Source organism: Octodon degus, unplaced genomic scaffold, assembly GCF_000260255.1.
Source record: "Octodon degus isolate 3935 unplaced genomic scaffold, OctDeg1.0 scaffold00064, whole genome shotgun sequence".
In the NCBI taxonomy this organism is placed as follows: domain Eukaryota; kingdom Metazoa; phylum Chordata; class Mammalia; order Rodentia; family Octodontidae; genus Octodon; species Octodon degus.
Window position 1 is genome coordinate 12,194,596 of NW_004524640.1, and position 9,971 is coordinate 12,204,566.

Genomic DNA, 9,971 nt, shown 5'->3' on the forward strand with positions numbered 1-9,971 from the left:
ACCGCTCCCAGCGCTCAGCTGCAGCTTCTCCCCATCGTCCAACGGCTCCCAGCGCTCAGCTGCAGCTTCTCCCCATCGTCCAACGGCTCCCAGCACTCAGCTGCAGCTTCTCCCCATCATCCAACCGCTCCCAGCGCTCAGCTGCAGCTTCTCCCCATCGTCCAACCGCTCCCAGCGCTCAGCTGCAGCTTCTCCCCATCGTCCAACGGCTCCCAGTAGGCTATGCCTCCGTGAGATCGCGGGCTCACTGCTATCAGTGCTTACCCTTTACTACCATAACGGATCGATGCCCCACTACGGAGTTAAGTTCACCGAGCAAGAGACTCTGTGGTAGTTCCTTTCTGTCTGGAGTACTCAGATACAACCTTTGAAACAGAACAGGGATAAATACTTAATTTACTGACTGTAATAACTTCACAGCAATCACATGATGTATCTAAGTGAAAGCATAGATACACTAGAAAAGAAGAGAGAGGGTTCCGTCAACGTAAGTAGAGAAATACTGAGAAGGGGAAGAAAAGTTTCCCGGGAACAGCAATAACATTTGAGAACAGTCCAGGAGGCTGAGGCAGAAAATCACCTGAAGCAGGAGCTCAAGGCCAGCATGGACAACACATCAAGACTTCATTTCAAAGAAAGATTTAATAAATAAAATAACAAAATTGACAGGATTCATGTATTTTTCATTCATTTTTTCAATAAATATTTGAAATATTTATTGGGTAAATATTGGGTACTGTGGTTTCCAGCAGATGAATCAAAATTCCTACCCTCAGTGGGCTTCTACTTTTCCAAGAAACAGGAATACACAAATAAAACAAAACATCAATATACACAGAACGCAGCGGGCACTGGTGGCAACCCTTTTAGAGCTTTGAATGACGCAAGCAGCAGGCTGCAGCACCCATGCCATATATCTGCCATCACTGAGGAAAGGCGTACTACAAAAGACAAAGCAGTTTCACAGATCTCATGGTTGGTTCAAGCACAAAGTTATATGAGCTGGGCATAGTGGCTTACATCTATAACTTCAGTACTGAGGAGGATGAGGCAGGAGGACTCCTGCAAGTTAAAGGCCAGCCCTGGCCGGCTACATAGTGAGTTCAAGACCAGCTTGAACTACATATTAGACCCTGTACCAATAGAAACAAGAGATTATATAAACTGTACCTGGAAAAGATAGCTGTGTCCAGCTCTAGGAAGTAGGGAGTAACATTACCAATGTTCTAGAGAATTCTAAATGGAAAGCTGTTTTCATTATGCACAGTGTACAAGTGGATTGAAATCTTTTTTCTTTTTTTCCCTTTTCCCTGTATTTTAGGGAAGGGTCTACCGAGTATTCAGGGTCTCACTACTAGATCAGACTCATAGTGATTCTCTGGTTTACAGCCTCCCAAGTGCTGGGATTACAGGCACTCACCACCATGCCCAGTCTCAACTGCAGTCATAGCGTGCCCCGGGGTTTGGGGCCAGCAGGGATGGAACCCCGGGTTCCTGTACCTGCTTGCAGGTACTTTAATCTGCTGAGTTATTTGGCCGGCCCTGGATTGAAATCTTGAACTTGGGAAGTTAATACAAAGAGGGAACAACCACACAGTGTACCTACCACAGCACAAGAACGCAAATCTTTGTTGAATTAAAGTTGAACCAATGAGTCAGGATATGTGTCTGCTTGATTAGGGGTGATGAACTGAATGTAGATGTCAAAGATGACTCTGAAGTATTACCCTATAGTGATGAGAGAGAAAGAAAGAACACACAACAGGACACAAAGCCAGGCATGGTGGTCTATAGCTGTAATCCCTTGGAAGACTGAGGCAGGAAGACTGCTGTAAATTTGAGGCCAGCCTGGGTTACAGTAAACTCCAGGCCAGTCTGAACTACATAGTGAGACCCTGTCTCAAAAACAAAGGGAGGCCCTGGCAAGCACAAGGGCCTGAGTTCAATCCCCGGTTCTGCAAAACACAAACAAACAAACAAAAAAACAAAGGGAGGGCCTGGGGAGATAGCTGGGAGGTCTAACTGCCTGCCTGGCAAGCTCAAGGACCTGGGTTCAATTCCCAGTACTGCATGCTATACTAGCTTGTAGTCCCAGTGCTGGGAAGCTGAGACAGGAGGATCACTACAAGACCTAACTGTGCAGCAAGATCCTATATCAAATACATAAAAAAGATTTTTTAAAAAGTTTAAAAGGAGAGGGGAGTTGGAGAATCTTAGCTAAAGGGAGTACAGATTTGATTTTGCATGTTGGACCCAGGAGGTAAAGCCAAATAATGGAAACATTAATTGGGTTTCCTATAAATACAAGAGAAGGAAAACATGAAAAAGAAGGAAAAATTAGGTGGTGCATACCTATAATCCTGGCACTAAGGCTGAGGCGTGGAGGGGTAGGAGGAGGAAGAGAGGGAGGAGGGGGTGAGGGAGAGGAAGCTGGAAGAGGGGAAGGCGGAGGAGGAATAAGAAAGAACCAAGTAGAGAGAGTACCAGAAAAGGGGAGATGTATAAGAGAAGGACAAAATGCTATCAAACCTGACCTGATTGAAAACTCAGGAATGCCTAGCCTCAGATTACCTACTCTGGATCTTAGACCATCCATCTGACTCCTAAAATTATCATATACAGATGAGGATCTAGTTACACATCAGCACTTTCTACTCATACTATTTTAGAAGCTCAATAAAGATGTAACTTTATAATGCTGAGGGGCAACCAGCTGTCTTCAAACTTAAACACACAAGTAAGCTCAAGGGCTTATATAAAGGGACATGAACTTACCAGCTGGAAGCAGCAGAAAGAAAAACAGAAGTACACTGTGTATTTTATTCCTAGGATCAATCCCTTTTGTATTGATTACTTCTCTTTCCCAACAAGCCCCTGCCAGATGCTCACAGCCCAGCACTGGCATGAGCCTATGAAAAGTCAGCTGTCTACTATCACAGTAAGCTTTAAAAGGTTGGACGCTACTGGCCTACAGCATGTGAGCTGAAGGGATTAGGTGCACATGGTAACATCTTCCCTTGACGGAACGATACAAGATAACTACCAACCTTAAGGCACCTGGAAAAGACCTTCCAGGGCTGACCTGACTTTATTACTTCACTCAAAACATAAGACACTGATCAGGCATTGCTCCAGGCAGCAGAGTACAACAGAAAGAAAATATCTCTGCTTTCATAGAGCTTACGTTACAGTTGTGGAAACATAAAAGTAAGTATAAAACAAGCTAAATACGTTACAGTTGTGGAAACATAAAAGTAAGTATAAAACAAGCTAAACGTTATGTACATGAAGGCTGGGTGATCGATTCAAACAAAGATTCAAGACAAGTCTTATCGAGAAAATGCCGAGTTGAAGGAGACTAAAATAACAGCAAATATTTAGCATTTATTTTGAGAGGCAATTTGTATGTATGTATTCAATTTTAATAACACTGAGGGGGCCGGGGAGATGGCTCAGTAGGATAAGCGCTTGACTGGCAAATACAAGGATCAGAGTTCAATCCCCAGTTCCAGAAAAAAAAAAAAAAAAAAAAAAAATTTAGTAACACTAAGAGGTAGTTCTATTATCCAAGTTTTTTTAAAGCTGTAGAAACTGAGGCACAAGAAGTTACACAACATGAATCCAGGTAGCCAGATCTCTGAACCCAATGCCTTTAGCCACCACACAATCTGACTCTACTTAAATTTGACAAGAAACAGCCTTGTAGAAAGAACAGCATATGAAGTTGAAAGGCAGTGAGTGAGGTGAGACAAACTTCAAGGAACTAAAGGACCAGCACAGCTAGAGAGAAAAGACAGATAACACTCACTGGGAGCTTTTAAGAATTGGAGTGGTATTTCTCTTGGTTTATTAAAAAAAAAAAAAAAAAAAAAAAAAAAACACCACACTGGCAGGTTGTACAGAATGGAGTGTAGGGGGACCAATTTATCTTTGCTTGTATCTGTCTTTGAGTTTGGTCTAATTTTACTATTCTGCCTGGCCTACAATAACAATGCAATGTTAGTTTTTGTTGCAAAACTTCAACAGAAATTTCATAATGTGACATGAGTCACTCCACACCCCCAAACACACACAAAAAAAAGCTAGTTGAAATTTAAAGCATTATTTTGACAAGATAACATAATCTTCAAGTACGATTCTTGAAACTACACATGTCCACACCATTTAGGTATTCTTTATTATTCCCAATCTCTATTCTACATTGTTGGAATGTGTTCCAATTTTAAATGTGGAAGGGCCGGCCAAATAGCTCAGCGGATTAAAGTGCCTGCAGGCAGGCGCAGGGGCCAGGAGTGCAGGTCCTGCCCCAGGGGGAAGCTGAGCGGACCATGGGGGGGGGGCCTGTAATCCCAGCTCTTGGGAGGCTGTAAACAGGCAGATCACTATGAGTCTGATCTAGTAGTGAGACCCTGAACACCCTGTATACCCTTCCCTAAAATACTAAATACACACATACGGAATTCCATTTGTCTTTTAGAGATTTCTTATTTGAGAGAGTGATGAATATTTAGCAGTCTTATACTATATTTAAAAGACATACATTTTTAATCAGATTTTATTGATCACAGAGAATTTTTACTGTATATGATATAACTTGATTCCTTTTTTACCCATTCCCCTACTCTTCCTAAATAAAGTAAAAAATAAAAATTTAAAACCTAAATATAGGAGGGCCTGCCCCTTAGCTCACTTCTTTAAGTGTCTGCTTCAACAAAGCAGTCAGGCTCAGGTTGCTGTGGTTGGATCCCCACAACTCAAGCCAGCCAAACCTGCCCTGAAGGCATTCGGAGCAAAAATTAAATAAAATAAAAAATAAAACCTAAATATATTTAAATATGATCTCAACATATTTTGTGTTTCCACCTTCAGAATTACATAATCCACCATAAGGTAATTTTCAGATCAGAAATTCTTTTTTTTTTTTTTTTTTTTTTTTTTTTTTCAGAACCGGGGATCAAACTCAGGCCCTTGCACTTGCCAGGGAAGTGCTTATTCCACTGAGCCATCTCCCTGGCCCCAAAATGACAAACTACTAATTTTTTTTTTTTGCAGAACCGGGGATTGAACTCAGGGCCTTGGGCTTGCCAGGGAAGCGCTTATTCCACTGAGCCATCTCCCCGGCCCCCAGATCAGAAATTCTTCAGTTGACTTCTGCCCTTGCACTTAGCACCGAGAAGCCAGGACAATTTGGAATGTTGTCAAACCACAGAAAATCACTGATACAAAATAGCTGCCATAGGGATCCTGTTCAGGTATGAATAATATGAAAAGGACTAGTTATTTTTAACATATTAACTCTGGAATGAAAAACATGTTGAGACAAAGCTCACCTAGCCATTTCAGCACTGTGCTTTGTTTCCACACTACAATGGAACGTTTGAAAAGAAACCCCATTTTCCGGGGTCAGCAGCCTCACATCCTGGGGTTTCCCAATGAGCTCTCTGCCAATATGGTAAGAGCATGCTCCTACTTTGCAAAAGGAGCCACAGGGATTTTCCTACAATCTTGATCAGACACTTTTTTATAAACATGAGAAATGAAACCTCTTTCCATAAAAAGGAAGGAACCATCACAGTTACAAAGAAGCATCCAAAAACAAAAACTAACCAGAGGACAGGGTCTCCCTCAAGGCTGGAGTCTGCTACCAGAAGTCAGCCCTACAGCTCCTGAGCACCAACTGGTGTCATGTGAGTGACTCTGACCCCAACAATGGAAGCACTATAGCTAAAACACTAAGACAATGACCAGCAAGTTCATGATTTCCTCCTCTTTCTTTTGGTACTGGAAATTAAACTCAGGACCTCATGCTTGCCAGGCAGGTGCTCTGCTGCTGGACTATAGCCTCAGCTATTCTTCTGGCTATGTTTTAACTGTAAAAATTAGCTTATTAATTAAATTGATCTACTCTGGTAAGATCACTTACCAGACAAAAGTGATGGCTCTTCAAGTTACCTTCAGGGAAGACAGCACAGAGGCTGTGTATTATATTTCATTTTCCCAAGGTCATTAAGGCTTTCAATAAACACAGAAATTGTACAAACATAATGAGCTTTTTTAAAAGGTATTTTAGTACAATGTCTACAGGGTCTCACTACACAGATCAGACTTGTAGTGATCCTCCTGTTTTCAGCCTCCCAAATGCTGGAATTACAGGCGTGTGCCACCATGCCCAATCTCAGTCACTGCCTCAGTGCGCCCCAGGGGTGGGGCTGGCAGGGCAAATCAGAGATCGAACCCCAGTCATTGCGCCTGCCTAAGCAGGTGCTTTAGTCTGCTGAGCTATCTGGGCGGCCCTCATAATGAACTTTGACAACATAAATGAAAATAGCTACTAAGCTGTGGCTTATTACTCTTCGTTTTTGACAGCCTCTTGCTTCAAACAGTATTACTCTTACCCAAGGAAATACTCTAAGATGCTGAGAGTTTCTGATTGAACAAAATGATACAGATATTTCAATATAATTTTAAACTCAGCACAATCATGTTTAATGCTGACCTATAGAGGAAAAAAGAGAGTGGACCAAAATGTTTTCACTTTCCAAATAAAATACAGTCATGTGCCACAAAACATTTTGGTCAACAACAGACCATATATATGACAGTGATCCCATAAGATAATGTCGCCCAGCTATAGCCATATTGGTTTGTGCAAATACACTCTCCAATGTTTGCACAACACCAAAAGAAAAACAAAAAACGTACCCATCCTCAGTTAACATGTCAGTGATACAATAAGTTTCCACAGCAATTCAAGAGTTCCACATTACAATTACTGTAAAAATTCATAAAATGCCAAGAAATCTAGCAGCACTAGTCAGCAGTCTAGTGCCATGTATTAGAAGTTGTAGACAACAAGCACAACGCAGAGTAAATGTATACCATGGCCCTGGAGGCTGCTGCCCAGCCTGAAATCTTCAAATACCTTTTTAATGGCTTATCTTTAAAATTCCAAATCAGCCAAGAGAAAAGGAAGCCCACTGGTGAGATAGGTAGATATGTACATATGAACCATCTGAATGCAGTAACTCAGACATCTTAGATGGGAGAGATCAATAGAGAGAATCAGAAGCATTTTTAAGTATCAGAAACTGCCAATAAGAAGCAGCAAGCAGAGGACAGCACTTGCTTGGTATGCATTAAGGTCTTAGATTCAATCCTCAGAACCAGTAAAAAAATTTTAAATTTAAGAAAAGCAAAAAGTAACAGAGCATTACTAAATGCTTGCACCAGGCCCTGGAGGCTGCTGCCCAGTACCTACTCTTCCTTTCTTCAGCAACAGAACATTTGATCTTTAGTTAAGGACAGGCCAACACAAAGACTGTTTGCAAGCCTTTCTTACAACTCAGTGTAGCAAAGTGTTTGAGTTCAGTCTAGAAAAATGTATTATTAGCTATGATTTCCAGGAAAAGAACGGGGTGTATTATTCTTCAGACACTCCTGGCTGGAATGTAGATAAAATGGCTGGATTTAAAAAAAAAAAAATCTTAGATTAATGAGAAAAGGGACATATGGGAAAGATTTTTTTTTGGGGGGGGGCTGGCTCAGGCTGCCTTCAGGGCGGGTCTGGTGTGGCATGTGGAGCTGGGGATTGCACTGCGGTCCCTCACGCCTCACCGGGTTTGCCCATGCAGGTGCTTAAACAACTGAGCTAACGGACAAGCCCCCACACATGGAAAAGCAAGGCAAAAAAGGTAGAAAGAACCAGTTCGCTGACACCAGCCCTATGTTACCTATTTTTCAATTTCTTTTACATATAGAAAAATAAACATGTTAAAGCCACTTGTCTAACTTTTTTTGTTGCGGAGACAAAATACCTGACACCCAAAGTTAAAGGAGGAAAAGCTTATTTGCTCATAGTTCATAAAGGTTTTGGTCCATAGTTGGCTGACTTCAAGGCATCACATGGCAATGGGGAATCACAGAGGAAACACAATTTATTACACACAGAAGATAGCAAAAGCAACAAGGGACAACCACAGCTCTTTTTGTCCCTTATCCCTTCTGCATGGTAGATAGCATTCACACCCTTAATCCTAGTGTCCTTGATCCTAGTATTGCACCATGAATCAATCCCAGTAGCACACTCTAGATCCAGCCACCTCTAAAAAGCCCCACCTATGTCCACACCAGGCTCTGAGGGGACATCACCCTTTTTTTTTTTTTTTTTTTGGCGGAACCAGAGATTGAACTCAGACCCTTGCGCTTGTCAGGGAAGCGCTTATTCCACTGAGCCATCTCCCTGGCCCTTCTGAGGGGACCTCTAGACACAAGCCATAACACCATCACTTTACTTTTTTCAGTCATAAATTGTTGAAAGCAATCTTAATATAATATTTGATGCAAGAATAGGATACTTCATGAAAAGAAAAAATCACATGTAGCACTGGCTGAACAGTAAAGCTGTGAGGAGTGTCCACTAGGATGCGAGAGCGCTGGAAAGACAGTGACTGAAGACATGTGTTAAAACATTTGGTTAAACCACTGTTTGATTAGCCTGGAGTGCTTTGGTTTAAGGGGAACACTAGGAAAGATTCAGAAGGTTATATATAATAGTTATATTAACACAAATTTCAACCAAATTATACCTGAGAAACAGAACTTAGTCAAGAACTAGCCAGTGAGCAGAGACAAGAAGCGTACATCTTTGAAGGAAGGACTACTTTTTCCTGCAACGCACAACCCAAGGTGACTAAAACCCAATCAGGCACTGTGGTTCATCCTATAATCCCAATTTATCAGAAGCTTAAGCGGGTGGATTCTAATTTGAGGCCAGTCTGGGCAACTGAGCAGAACGCTGTCTCAAGAAATAAAAATGGCTGCACATGCAGCTCAAGAGTAGGGCAACCCTGGGTTTGATTTGGGGCGGAGAGGGCTAACTACATCAGAGGTTTTTAGGGTTTTTAATTATAAAGAGAAAAATATTTCAAAAGAAGGTAAGGGGCTGGTGAGATGGCTTAGTGGTCTAAAGCACCTACTTAGAACAAGCTTAGCAAAGCACAGGGACCACGGTTCAATCCCCCAACCCCACATGCCAGCCAACCCCCCGCCCCCGGTGGGCTGAGCTGGCCACACGCACACAAATAAATAAAATTAAAGGAAAAAAAAAAAAAAAAAGAAGAAGAAGGTAATAAGAGGGTAACAATGATCAGTACATTGTGCTATCTTTAAATTGCTAAGAGTAGGGGGCCGGGGAGATAGCTCAGTAGAAAAAGTGCTTGCCTGGCAAGCGCAAGGGCCTGAGTTCAATCCCTGGTTCTGAGAAAAAAAAAGACAAATTTGACCCTGTCTCATAAATTACTAAGAGTACAAAGATATCATCATTTAACTGTCCAAACAATATTACCACAAACCTTTTTCCATGAACTAAAAGAAATTAGTAGCATAACTATTATAACTATCGTTGTTACATATGCATTTTTTTCTTTCCCTTTCCTTTTTTGCACTCCCATATCCCAGTTTCTTTCCTTTTGAACAGTTCCTTCTTATCTTACAACATCTATTGTATATTCTGGACCTTATTTACTATTTCAACTCACACTAAGGATATAATACAGTATTGCACATGTGTGTGTACCTGGTTTATTTCACTTATGAGTATCAACTCAAGTTGCATCTATTACCTATAAAAGCCTTGAGTTTATCTTTTTATAGCTGAGTAATACTCCATTGTATAAAAATACTTTTTTTTTTTTTTTTTTTTTGGTGGAACTGGGGATTGAACTCAGGCCCTTGCACTTGCCAGGCAAGCACTTATTCTACTGAGCTATCTCCCCGGCCCCAAACCACATCTTTTTTACCTATTGCTCAGCTGATGCATACTTGGGTTGTTTCCAAGGTTTAGCCACTATGAATTGTTCTGCTAAAAACATGAGTGCACATATATTGCTGTGGTACAATTCTTTTAATTATTCTGGGAAGATACCCAGAAGAGGAATAATTGGATTGAATGGAATCTCAAATTCTAGTTTTTT